Genomic DNA, 14,928 nt, shown 5'->3' on the forward strand with positions numbered 1-14,928 from the left:
TAGTCTGGGCTGGCTCCACTTGGATTTCATTTCCCGGGGGGCGGGTTCATACAATGTCTCTTTGACGCAATTGGTCAGAGCTACTGTCAGTCAAAAGGTCTCAAGCATTGAACGTCACTGTACCAAAGCCCGCCCATATTGCATACCGTGTCCCGATTGGCCCGACCTGTTCTCGGTTGTAGGAAAGAGGCGTGCTACTGAGCCTCGCCAGACCGTAATCCGCTGGTAGGCAATTTTTTTTTGCCAACGGCTGATTCGGTCTGGTTTATTAACCAGGCTACACAAACCCACCAACTGGTATAATATAGAATGCAAATTACCTGGACACAGCAGAACTCAAAGGACAATCAACAGGAGTTACAGGACACAGTGAACAACTTAACTGTTTCCGCGCCATTGCCAACGATTAAAGTCAATTGAAGCCTAATTTTGATACTGACGCTTAACGCCATTGGCGACGGCCTACGGCAATTGCGCTTTTATGGCGCGTTCGATTGCTCGAGCCATAATGCTACTCACGTTAGCCGGTTAGCTAGCTGTGTTGTTAGCACAGCACTGGATCGCCCATCTTAAATCGTCGTCGCCATAATAATCCATTCTATCCATTTCTTTCAATCGCCTGTATCTCCTATTCCTTGTCCCAGATGGCATTTTGGTCAAAACAGCGTTTCTTTGATGGCACAGATATGATGATCTGTAGCTCTGCAGAGCTCCGGTCTGGCTTCAGATGGTAAACAAGGCCTGTCCGCTACATGTAGTTTCCTAGGTTTAAGACATACTGCTCATGGACCGGAAATGGCGGCTTTTCAAAATAAGAGCTAAAATTAAAAAAATGCTGGCGTGAATTAGATCCTAATTTTTCAATAAATGATAGCGGCCTAAGTGTTAACAAGATGAACCATAATAATCACAGGGTGGATCATGAGACAAGACAGGCCACAACAACAAGGACAACAGGAAAACACCACTACAAAATAAGATATACCAAAAAAACAACAACAACACAAGAACACACTATACAAAACAAGATGCAGGAATTAATACAGATCCTGACAGTTGTGTTCCATACGAGTTGCACAATGTAGCCTACAACACAACTCGGGACTCCTCCCATCCACACTCTCGTTTGACTCAGTTCCACCAGTTCCACAGATAAATATCGTGAAAATAGCAGATCTACAAGCTCACAACGCCTTGCAACACAAGGCGCTGTGAGCTGTGAGCTTTTTTTCATATCTTATATTATTTATTTGACAATTTGGACAATTGTTTGACCAGTCTTTTTATCGTATAGTTTGTTGATTACAATTTTGAAACAGTAATGGTCTTTTATTCCATTTAATTTAATGTATTTTCTTTCCTTCAAGGTCTTTAAAGTCCTCAAATTGTCACTTAATTCAATGTCATCAGGGGACTCCCCAAAATCATATGGTGAGATTTCCAATACTTTACTTCTACTCCATTTTTCTCAGAGGCAAATATTATACTTTTGATTAATATTATTATTACAAAACATAGTAACCACGTAAGCTCTATATACATTTCGGCCATTTGAAAATAGCAGATCTACTTACTTTAAACATTTTGTAGGCCATACTTTAAGTATACATTTTGATGCCAATACCATCGTACTTTTACTCAAGCAAAATGTTGAACTTGTACTTGTAACAGAGAGTATAGCCTATACTTCTACATTGCAGTTTTGATATATTTTACTTAAAAGCACTTTTTATCGCCACTGAAAACGTCATATAACTCAACCGTGCAGCTGCAGCGGACAGATTGGTAATCACGTCGCCCCGCGGATGTGACGTGAATGGGAGGCCCTGTTAATACAATACAACCGAGGTGTTTCACAGAGCCCCCCCTGTATTTAAAGTTTTAAACCCACCGCGGAGGTGTATCTCATTAGAGGAAATATTATAGGCAAAACAACTGGGGCGCTTTTTTTTACAGGGGGAGGAGGGGGGTGGGACGGATGGGTGGAAGGAAGGAAGGAGGGGAGGGGGTGCTGCATTTCCGATCAAGTCAGTCAGACCCACCACCAGTAAAGCCAGCTATAACCAAACCTCCCACACAGCTGTGGGTCACCTACGACCACAAAACGAACGACCCCTCCCCCCCCCACCAGTTCCACGACCGCAGAGAGAGAGAGAGACTGTAGCTTGCTCGCTCGACGGCCTTGGAGATCAGCCCACATCAAGTGGGATATCGTTCTGTGCGACCACAGTGGGAGCTAAACAGAGAGACCACCTATGAACAGAGGCTTATACGGTTTTGAAGTGCTTCCGATCCTCGAGTCGAGTGTTATACGTACGTACAGTACACTGACCGCAGTGAATCACCCGGTGTTAATTGTACAAAATGTGACCAAATGGACCGGCCACGACTACACATGCAGGGTCCATTTGTTTATGCTCGTGTGCTATCTCAGAGTTGCACATGTGTCACTGTTAACAGTGAGGATTGTATTGTGCGCTTTGCTTACGATATTTGTATTCTGTGCTTCACTATACGTGGGTACACATTAAATGTTATTAAATAAGTATAGGCTACTCTGTCCTTAAAGGAGAATTCCATGCTAGAAGGCTTTCTTACCTTTATTTGTAGTTGTTACAACCCCACCAAAGAGGTCCAGGTGTTATTTTGTGCAAAAGCTCCGTATTGGCTATTTCCCCTACCATAAGCCCTAAATGAATTGCATTGAATTGAATGGGAATTGAATGGGGCTATGGGGTGTTAAAATTAAAAAAAAATTGTATATATCCTGTCTTCATAATGTAAATAATATCCGAAGCGGCACACTTTACTACTTATTGTGATGCAAATAAGCGAATTAGCACAACACCCCATAGCCCCATTCAATTCCCATTCAATTCAATGCAATTCATTGAGGGCTTATGGTAGGGGATATAGCCAATAAGGAGTTTTTGCACAAAAAAACACCTGGACCTCTTTGGTGGGGACGTAACGACTACAAAGAAAGGTAAGAAAGGTAAGAAAGCCTTCTAGCATGGAATTCTCCTTTAACCTGAAGAGAGAAACAGTGCAGATATTATAATTGGATAGCAGCTTGGCCATCGTGCACAAAAGTGCACATTATGTGAAGATGAAAATGATGTATCATAGGCCTACAGTATATTAATTTAGGAGTCAATCCATGCAATGCTATACAGAATGTTAAAAGACAACTTCACCCATTTTCGACTTGTCTTCATATAATTGGTTCTCACTAACGTTCATGATACAAATGGTGCCATTATTATAATGAGCATTACCCATCCATCCGTCTTCGACCGCTTATCCGTAGTCGGGTCGCGGGGGTAACAGCTCCGCCAGAGAGCTCCAGACTTCCCCTCTCCAGAGCAACGTTAGTGACTTCACTCCGGGGGATCCCGAGGCTATCCAAGGCCATTCTGTAGATATAATCCCTCCATCTGATCCTTTGGTCTGCCCCGGGGGGCTCCTCCCAGTGGGACGTGCATCGAGGACCTCCCTATAGGGAGACGCTCGGGAGGCATCCTAACCAGATGCTCGAACCACCTAAGCTGTCTGCTTTCTATTCCAGGCGAAGAAGCAGCGGGTCTACTCCGAAACGATTAGCATTAGTGAGGACCAATCACGACGCTGAGGAAGGCCCACCTGGCCAATCGCGTCCGTTGTCTCGTTAGAGATGTGAAAAGGACGTCTTTTAGCCTTGCACCTACAAGAATATATACTCTTCTAATTTGGTTGTCTGCTTCTTCGTCTTTGTTCCTCCCAGGACTCCCATGAGGAATATATTTGACAGTGACCTCAGCTCACATCCTCCTGACCTTCCAAGTATAACCTCGTGAGTCGTGACACACACACACATGTTCCAGGTGCATATTACGTATACGGCTACTGCAGGCATCTTTAAAAGATTTAAACGGGGGCAGAAATGAGTCACTTTTTAAAAAAACTCAAGGCTGCCTTTCAGTCCTGGAGTATTTCTGAAGGAACTCGTCCAGGGTTTTCGATGGCTCCTCGTCTGTTGACTTGACCCCGAGCAGGGGAGACGGCACGTCATGCGGCGCAGCGTAGCGCCGGGTCCCATACATCACTTCAGAACCAGACGCATCATTAACTCATTAAGACCTGCATGACGCCCGCTTCTACAAAATGTCTTAGAGTTATCTGAAAAACGTATACTGTACATTTCATGTGATGTTAAGGACCATCCAAATTAGCTTGTAGATCTGCTATTTCTCTGGTATTCCCCGCAATCAACTTTGAGAGCCAATGTGTGCTATATATACAGTATATAGGTCTAAATATACAGCTAAAATGTAAGAATGACACAGAAGATATCCCGGCTCTCATGTCTTAACCCATTCTGTACGGGAACCCCTTTTGGTGTTTCAAGCATTATGTTATACTTTAGCTACTGTAAAATAGCAGATCTACAAACTCATAGCGTGGCACTCGCGAGCTTGTAGGTCTGCTATTTTTGAAAGATCGTGAACATGTAGTGCAAATATATATATTGAATATATATATTCTTTCAGAGCCAACATTTTTAACTCAAATCTTTGCTTCTGAGGGGTTCCTGGAACAACATATTTTCAGATGGGGTCGGTGGCCAATTACATATCATTTTTGGGCTCCTTGACATGAAAATGTTTGAGAACGACTGGCATAGAAACTCGATGTTTTTCAGAAAAACTGTCAGGATTTAGAAGACATAATTTGTAGAATCGTTCCCAGGTCTAAATGTCTTAACAGCCACTGGTTAATGCTACCTGCAGCAGCACGCCGCGCTGCATGGCTAGCTGGACCAAAGTGCTTTTAAATGATTTGTCAACACACGATATTTTGTCAGTGAGGAACGGAACAGAACGTAGACCAGGCAGCGTTTGCTTGCCAACATTTCCCAGAGTTTCCAGATGGCCAATTTGTACCGGGGTAATTGCACGCACGCACGCACGCACGCACACACACACACATGTATACACGTGCTGATGCGCACACACACACATGGGGTGCGGTTAGAAATATTGGGCCCGGCCGTGGCACCTGGTTCTCAGCCCTTCTAATAACATTAGCTAACCTGACACATAAAATATTAGAGAGTTTTAATGACCACGATTGAGTGTGTGTGTGTGTGCGTGCGTGTGTGCGTGTCTGTGTCCGCATTTTATTCCCATTTATGGAGATCCCTGACGTCATCAGTATGATGCCATTATAATAGTAGACTGTCCTTAGCCTGGCTAATAAGCCAGACTCAAATCACACTGTCGTGTGGTATTTGAGTCTGGAGATGCTGTGTATGGATCTTGTTTCCCGGGGGGCGGGTTCAAACATTTTCTCTTTGACGCAATTGGTCAGAGCTACTGTCAGTCAAAGGTCTCAAGCATTGAACGTCAATGTACCAAAGCCCGCCCATATTGCATACAGTGTCCCGATTGGCCACACCAGTTCTCTGGTGTAGGAAATGGGCGTACAATTGAGCCTCTCCAGGCAGGCAATTTCTTTTTTTGCCAACGGCTGACTCGGTCTGGCTTATTAGCCAGGCTAGACTGTCCTCTGCTCCGACTATGATAATGGGTACTGGGCACTGCTATAGCCGGGGAGCCACAGGCCCCAAAAGCTCAAGGAATATAGGGTTTAACCTGTGATGTCATGCCCTACCTTTTATTTGGGTTTTATCTATTCACTTAGTCATTAAGGTCCACAGAATGAGATGTCTGCTCTGGCGGAAACATTGCGGAAAAAAAGTTATGGTCATTTTTGTATACCACACCAAGCATTAGTTTTGCACGAAAAACACTCCTTGGCCTAAATTCGGCCATAGCCACTTGCCAAAATGTGCCCAAATGACCTAACCTCATCACATTTGTGATGACGGCTATGGCTGTTTTTAGGCCAAGGAGTGTTTTTCGTGCCAAACTAATGATTGGAATGGATTCAGAATCATGAAAACCCTCTAGTTTGACACGTCACAATTCTCACATGCTACTTAAAGGAGCATTCAGTGATTTGGGTGATTTGGAAAACCACCCAGTCCGCACCGGGTATAACAAAATGTGCACATGCACGCTCTACAGTGGGGGGAAGTGCAACAGGCCAACAGCATGTGCACCAAGGCCCGCCCCCACTCGATCATGATTGGAGGAAGGCCCCTCTCATCCTGATTGGATGAAGGTTTTGCCACCCGCCACCAAAACTGAAACTAGGGTTTTTTGACCCCAGGGGCTCACTGGGGACAGGGAGGAACTCCTTATATGGTCAGCACACTCTATAGTAGGGAGGATTATCCAGAAAAAAAGAAAAAACAAGTGATATTTGAATTAAGTCAAATCACTGAATATACCTTTAAAGCATGATGAAATTTGGGAAATGTTGCCTTATATTGGTTGTCTATGGTGTGGTATACAAAAATGTCCTTAACTTGTTTTTTCGCGATGTTTCCGGCAGAGCAGGCTTCTCATTCTGTTGACCTTTAATGACTAAATACAAATGACAAATAAAAAGTACGGCATGCCATCACAGCAGGTCCTGTCCAATTGTAGGTGACTGACTCCCCGGCTACTATGACAACAGTACTGTGACAACATGTGCAGCGGGCCGGGTATTTCATAACCTGAGAGGCATCCATGCGTTTCTGACAGGCATCACCTTATTCTATATAATTACTTGCGCAAGCAGAGCGTGCAAGTAATGTTATCAGTCAGGTGCTACGATGCGTATGTCCCTTAGCAAAATATGATATGACGTCATATGCTGGCACGAAGCAGACCGTGCAGGTATGTTTTCCGTCATGCTACGAAGCGTATGTCCCATGACGTGATGAAGATATGTACCAATGTCCCTTAGCAGCAAAATATATGACGTCATATGCTGGCACGGGACATACGGAAGCAGACCGTGCAGGTATGTTTTCCACGTATGTCCCATGACGTGATGAAGATATGTACCAATGCCAGGGTATAGGTTATCGATGGTGACGTAACGATGACATGTTTCAGTGTCGGGTGGACTAAAGGTAATGCCCCTATGTATATGTAATCTGACACCACTGCCATAACAGGCATAAGTAATCATTACCATACTTCAAAATACTACTTTTTCTCCACCAAAAGCAAGGTACGTAGCAAATAGCTAAACCTAGTAATTCAATATTGCAAACGTTCCTTCACAGAGAGGCTGAGATTTGAAAGTTTGTAGTGGTCTACAGTACTTGCACGCTCTGCTTGCGCACTAGTAGGCCATTTATGGCCTACTAGTGTGCAACAAGCAAGTAGGCACTCGACAGAGTTCAGTTCTAGTTGTACTATGTGGCAGAAACCTCTCATCTGCATATTTTAACTTTTAGTGTTTTTTAACATACTTGATCACACCTTATTCATTACCCAGGCCCATTATTTATTCTGCATTTGAGCCACGGAACCACCATCTGATGAGATGTTAGCCTCTCAGTGCCCCCAAAACTAAAGACAATTTTGTGTTTGTTGACACACAATTCCATACTGTTGGCAAATGTTGATCAAAATAACAATTATTCTACATTCTCTAATTGTGTAGACTTCTTGTAAATGTAGTAATGCCAGATGTTTAACAATAATGTAAAATAAAACCAAATTAACCCGGCGTGCAGGTTCATTTTGCTATAGTAGCAGTTTTGGACATATCGGAGGAAACCTCATAACTCCATTTTTGAGGTTTTTGATTTTACTCCAGAAATCAGTGATATTGAACACCCTTTACGTCTGTGTGTTGTTTCGAACATATTGAACTTTGGAGAAAACCTCTTAACTCCATTGGACCCTCAAAACAGCTAACTCCACCACCTCTCTCCTTCTCATGCAAGTAATTGAGAATAGAGGCAGTATTGCATCGTTTAAAAAAATATATTTTTCATTTCCTGAAAAATAAACATTTTGGAGTTAGGAGGTTTCCTGCGGACAGCAGAGACGTAAGGTTTCCACGATGATGTGGTCCCTCCAATTTCTGGAAATGGGTGTCGGAACACAAAGATGTCCGTCCAAGTTGTGGGAACACGGCGTCCCTTTGAAAGACGCAGTCATGCATGCAGTTCACCCCGGGTCAGGGGAACGATGACTCTTCTAAAACTCTTTGTAAGTTGTTTTATGTTTTTATTTTTTTACAAGTGACAAGCGTCAAAATGCTACTCAGGGCACTTTTTAAAGTACTCTTTCTGAAATGTGTGACACTTTTCTTTGGACACAAAGCACTGACTGAATTAAGGCACGCAGGCATTCAAGGAAAGGAAACAAAAGTAGGTCAGTTTTTTAGCCTGACCAATTTGTGGTGAGTTTCTAGCACCCTGTCTTGTCCAGCGCTGGGATCATTCACGGGGGGGGGGGGGGGGGGGGGTCCCGGGCCCTCCAGTCCTCACCCCGCTTTACGGGCAATGGCAGAAAGTAACTAAGTACATTTACTCAAGCACTGAACGGGAGCCCCTTTTGGTGTTTTAAGCATTATCTTATGCTTTTAGCTATTGAAAAATAGCAGATCTATACAAGCTCATAGCGCTACGAGCTTGTCGAGCGAACATTTTAACTCAAATCTCAACATATTTTCAGATGGGGGTCGGCGACCAATTACTATACGATTCCTGGGGTCCTTGACATGAAATAGTTTGAGAACCACTGACAGAAACATATAGGTTTTTCAGGAAACTGTTTTATTTTAATTGTATCGTCCTCAGGTCTAGTTTTACTTCACTGGAGTATTTCCAATTTTCAATGCATTCTTTCTACTCCTGCATGTCAGAGGCAAATCGTACCTTTTACTCCACTACAATTATTTGAAAACTTTAGTTGCTATAGTTATTTAATTAGATTTGAATTAGTATTACAAAACACACATTTTAACCACCTATGCCCAATTTAAACTTTGGCTATTTTCCTCATGATTTCCATACATTTACATTCAATTGTGAACTGGGAGATTCTGCATAATATTAAAGTACCTTTAGTTTTGGTACTTTAATTATATTTTGATGTACTTTGAAGAACACGTGATATTTACTTGTAACAGAGTATTTCAACAAAATGGTATTGACACTTTTACTTAACCCATTCAGAACGGGAACCACATTTGTTTTTTTTAAGCATTATGTCATACTTTAGCTATTGAAAAACAGTGTGCCGCGCTACGAGCTTGTAGGTCAGCTATTTTTGAAAAATCCCGAAAATGTGCCGCAGATCTTTGAATATATACTCTTTCAGAGCGAACGTACTCAAATCCTTGCTTCTGGGGGGGTCCCAGGGGGGCATATTTTCAGATGCTGGTCGGCGGCCAAATGCATATAATTTTTGGCGTCCTTGACATGAAAAACGTTGAGAACCACTGACACATATAAACATAGGTTTTTCAGAAAACCGTCATGATTTTGAAGACATTTTTTTAGAATCTGGTCTCAAGTCCTAAATAGGTTAAGGGCGGGAACCCCTTTTGGTGTTTTAAGTTAACTAAGCATTATGTTATACTTTAGCTATTGAAAAATAGCAGATCTACAAGCTCGTAGGTTAGAGCTTGTAGAGCTTGTAGGTCTGCTATTTTTGAAAAATCGTGAAAAAGCGGCACAAATCTTTGAATATATATTCTTTCAGAAGACTTTTTTTTTTAATTTCGACGTCAGGCCTAAACGGGTTAAGTAAAACATACTGCACCTCCCCCTTTTATGGGAAGAGGGGGGGGGGGGGGTGCACAGAGGACAAGTCTGTGTGTGGGGGGGGGGGGGGGGGGGGTCTCGGACCCTCACTTTTATGAGTCACTTCCCAGAACGGAGCTCCCGTACTTAAAAAATACACCTCGAGAAAAGAAACATTGATTCAAATCACAATACGTCAGAGACGCCGCAGCGGTGCTAAATAACTTTTTTTTTTACTGCTTTTCATTCTTTTTAGAAGCACATTTTGTACAAGCCTGGGAAACGGAGAGACGCTTAACCCATTTTGGGCCGGGAACCCCTTTTGGTGTTAGCATTATGTATTATTGCCCATTATGTGTTAGCATTTTGTGTTAGCATTATGTTAGCATTATGTTATGCATTATGTTAGCTATTGAAAAATAGCAGATCTACAAGCTCATAGCGCGCCACCGAGTGGCGCGCTATGAGCTTGTAGGTCTGCTATTTTTTTTAAATCGAAGAACCACTGACAACAGAAACATAGCTTTTTCAGAAAACTGTCAGGATGTAGAAGACATTTTTATAGAATCTGATCTCAGGTCAACATGGGTTAAACGGTGACCTGAATCAGAAGGAAAAACCACACGCTCAGGGGGAAATAAAAGTCAACAGGCCATGAGATTTTTTTGGTAAAATATATACTTTTTTATTTATTTCCTCATACAAAGAAATATTATGAATGAATTCAGTATTTAATCCTCTAGAAACCGTTTTGCCTTTTTTTCTTCTTCTTCTTCTTCTTCTTCTTTTTGCAACGTGTAAAATTAATTCCTTTTGATGTACATCATATACCACAAAATACTTGATTTACAGGTGTGTGTGTGTGTTTCTTTTTTGTTTTCATCTTTATACATACAGATTCTGCTAAGTCTAAATAACCATATTATATGCGGAAGCAAGACAAAACATATCACTTTAACAGTTTTCTTTGTAAGATCTCTCGTACAAAAAACAATACGGGGTTGAATAAAACTCAACCGTAACCAACGCAGCAGCATGGATGGGGAACCCATGAGTGCAAGTGTTGTATAGTTCATTATTTTATCTTTTATGAATCGTCGCTGTCGGGGGGGGGGGGTGGGGGGGGGGGGGGGGTGGTGCGGAAACCTGCCGAAATCCGTCGCTGATCGGGATTCAAATTCATCAAAAGTAGCAGATCTACAAGCTCGAAGCGTGGTGGCGCGAACTTTGGATGCTTTCGTGTCGACGCCCCTACGATCAAGTTAGGGGCGTGAAATGAATTTACTGAAAACAACGGACAACGGACAGTATGGAGATAGCGGGTTTCTGCGCGACAGCAACGATTATTGCTCCCCCTCGATTACATGAACCGGACCAGGAAATTCCATCGCATCGTGCATATGTCGTGCGGCAAAAAAAATAGCCGACCCCCATGAGCTCACAATGACCCGCGCTGACGCGACCAACTTGCTTGTATAGGTCGGACCCATTTTTTTCGGTGCGCAACGGGGCATAAATTGAGCATGTCCTGCCACGGAATTATGACCGTTCGTGGAAAGCGAGGTGCATGGATGCGGGACCATCATAAACGACTTTCTTTTTAATTGTTTTTTTTAATCAAACATTGCACTATAAAGGAGACACGGGCGAGATCATCGAGGCTTTAGTTCCCACAGAAGTTCCGGCCAAGGAGTGTCCACCCATTCTAATAGCTATTGTGTGAGGTGTCAGGGGTGTCAGAGAACAAGTCGCAGAAGAAGTAGGCTACAGTACACAACAAAGCCTCCGTCTCCTCTGCTGCGATGTAAAGCGCAGTACATACTCCAATCCGACCTCCGCACTTTTCTTCGGAAAGGAGAGGTTATTATACATGACAACACGTTGACGTAATTTCCGAGCTTCGGGAAAGGCTTAGAACGTTTCCCTCGGAAACCCGTGCAACTCCTCCAGATGTCCTGACTCGCCGAACTATATAGTCCTTTTTTCCGAAACCGGACGATTCTCAGACGTCGGAAAGGAGCATGTATTGGCCTTTTAACCGGTCTGAGGCGAAACAACCAGGCATTCAGATGTTAAGTGACTGAACGATGGGGACGGTGAAAGATCAATCGAGGCACAACACATCTCTATCAATTCAAAAAGCAAAAGTACCGTCAAATTATCCTCTCTCTTGGACTGAGAGCCAAACGATATACATTTACCTCTGACATTTTTATTTGAGGGATTTGTTTTTAAAAATGTTTTCTCGTGCAAGGATAAAGATGTGTACATTCACGTTTTTGGGCCCTATTAGTCTGTACACAACACAATGAGCCCTTCTTCCTATGGAAGACCATAACGATAACAACAATAAAACTTCCTTCCAGGAATATCTTCCCTGCATATCTTGCACAGTGGCTATACCCACGTTGGAAGCGTGCATAGCTTTGTAGCGTGTTAGTGTGTAGCATAGGATAGCTCATAGCGGTAGCATAGCGCGGCCACCTGCCTTTTTCTTTCTTTTGCCTTTGATGTAGTTGCCAGCTGCTGTATAGAGATTGGGGGGGGGGGATACATCAAAGAATGATAACTACACTCTTCTCTTTCTCCCTCTTGCATATCAAGAATTCAAGTACAAAGACACAAGCGAACAAAACGAAACAAAACAAAAAAAAAAAGCAACGAGGAAAAGAAAAGTAAAAGCTGACTCAAACTATGTAAAACACGATACCGGCGGTGGTGGTAACCCCCCCCCAAAAAATTTTTTGACAATTGACAGGGCTTTTTTCTTTCTTTTTTTTTTGGCAACAAGTATACTGTACACACTCAGGATGGGATATCATGTTATACGTTGGGGACCAACAGCGTGAGGTGAATAAGGCAAAAAACCCATATATATAAGACCGTGCAGGATAAGAAACCCTTCAAAAACCCCTCCCATAACGGAGACCTCCGTACGACGGACACGATGATATGCCGGGTGTGTGAGCGGCTCCCCTCCTCAGAACTCCTGCTTGGACAGCCCGAGGCTCTTCCTGCTGCGAGCCGAGAGCTCCGCAAAAAAAAAAAGAACCTTCTCTCTCTCTCTCTCTCTCTCTCTCTCCCTCTCCCCGTCCGTCCGCGAGCTTTGATCTCATCTGCTGTCTGCGATCTGAGTAGCTCGGGGGTGGGGGGGCCTATAGCGGCCGACAGACTCCTGTTTGATGGTGTGTTGTTACAGTGGTTTTGTCTGGTCTTTAACTGTCATCTTATCTCTCTCTTCTTTTACGCTCTACCTCATGCAGATTAGGGTCTCTGTCTGACAGACCGCTGCTCCCATGCAGCTGCGCACAGCTGAGGTCTATACCGCCCTTAACGGAGCCCCCCAAAGTGTGGTAATTAGTACGCAAATAATTTAACTGATAAAACAGTAGGGGTTTTAAAAGTGCTTCAATTGCTCAGCCAAATGGGTTTATGAGGGGTATTTAGGACTAATTGTTCATCTGTTCTTTGAGGTCATTGTTTGACCTTTGGGATACACACGAGTGAGTGAGTGAGTGAGTGTGTCCCAAAATAATTTAGTTACTTTACTGCAACTTTGGCTTTGTAGGACTCGGCAGAAAACAAGACGACCGACAGATCTACAAGCTCCACATACAGCGCGTGTCACGACGCGTTGTAGAGCGTGCAGACGGGGCTGTTTTCAGGTCTACACACAGAGCATGACAATCCCTGTGCTTTCCTCCTCAAAACAACAAATCAAGTGCCGTACGTACAGTACAGTACAGTACGTCTCCCAGGGAAATTTGATTGCGACGTTGGGTGACCCCCACACCCCCCTCCCCCCACCGCCATCCTCCGAACTGAACCGCCGCACGCAAACCAGGGTCTGGCGTGGAGCCAACGGTCCTCCCTAATGGGCAGTAAGAGAGCGCGATCGATGGCTCCGGTTTACCTTCTACCCCTCCATTAGCATAACGCTTAACATGGGACCCTATACATGCCTATGTGGTCCTTGAATAGGATTTAGCCTTTGATGGATGGGCTATTCATTAAGGAGCTCAGCCAATGAAAGCCCCCCCCCCCCCCCCCCCGTATGTACTTTAAGCATGAGTGACACAATGAGGATCAATTAGGTGTATTGATTCCACCTGTTATTGAGTGGAGAGGGACATGAGATCAGCTGGCTTATTAGGGCAGGGTGGGCCGACTCCAGGCCGTGGAGGGAGAATGGACGTCGTCGAGGTAAAATAAACTAAACTATGCGGAGGAGAGAGACTTTCCAACTATAGGGATGGGACGATATCAACATGACATGTCACGATTCATTATTATTATGGCAAGACTAAATAAAGATAAATTTGCTTAAAAACTTTTAATTACACTTGGGTTTATAACCACTTTAAAGAACCGCCAGCATCCCTATTCTGGGGTCGAATGTTTGCCCAAAAAAAAAATAGCCGATCTACAAGTTGTCTTTGGCGAATCGATTTGTGTAGAGTGAAATCAGGCGTGTCCGTTTTATAGAGGGGTTTAAGTTGGTACTAATTCTGCAGCTCAACAAAAGCTATTTCATCCTATAGTGTAGGACAATTTCACGATGAATTCAAATCTCACGATAAACAACAACAACCGTTATCGTCCCATCCCTAGAATGAACCGCGTCAAGATAGAAATAACGGACGCGAAGAGGATGGAAGTGGATTGAGGTACAGTGATTATGAATGTGGGAATCAGAAGGCTGCACTGTACTGTACTGTACTGTACTGTACTGCACTGTACCGCACCATATGTACAGTATGTCTGACTGGGGCTCTGAGAACGCTCTGTACCCGTAATCACGGTCGCTTTTACATTATTCACCTCCTCTCCTTCGCTTCAGTCGTCACAGATTATCTGCATTATGGAGCATAGATCACAGATCATCCGCCTCGTGAACACCAACAAAACTCTACCGGAGTTCCTTTAGTGAACGGAGAGAGTGGAGAGAGAAGAGTCTAAATTAAAATGAGGAATGTAAAAAAAAAAAAAAAAACGAACAAACAAACAAACAAACGAAAGAAAGATATGTGGGCCAGATGTTATGTACAAATATGGTTAGGCAGCTTAGTGAATTAATTGCTTAGAAATAAAAATAAATTATTATAAAATAGATTTCTGTACATTTTACATATATATATAGATATAGCAATGTCTCAACATCTCGCCGTTGAATTGCAGAAAGACAAAAAAAAAAAAAAAAAAAAAAAGTTGACGAAAACAAATGAACGTGTCCCACTGTCCGTCCGTCCGCGAAGGCGGGCTGGTCCCGTTCCTGTCCCGTCCCGCGG

The sequence above is a fragment of the Electrona antarctica genome, assembly GCF_951216825.1.
Source record: "Electrona antarctica genome assembly, chromosome: 22".
NCBI classification, from domain to species: Eukaryota; Metazoa; Chordata; class Actinopteri; order Myctophiformes; family Myctophidae; genus Electrona; species Electrona antarctica.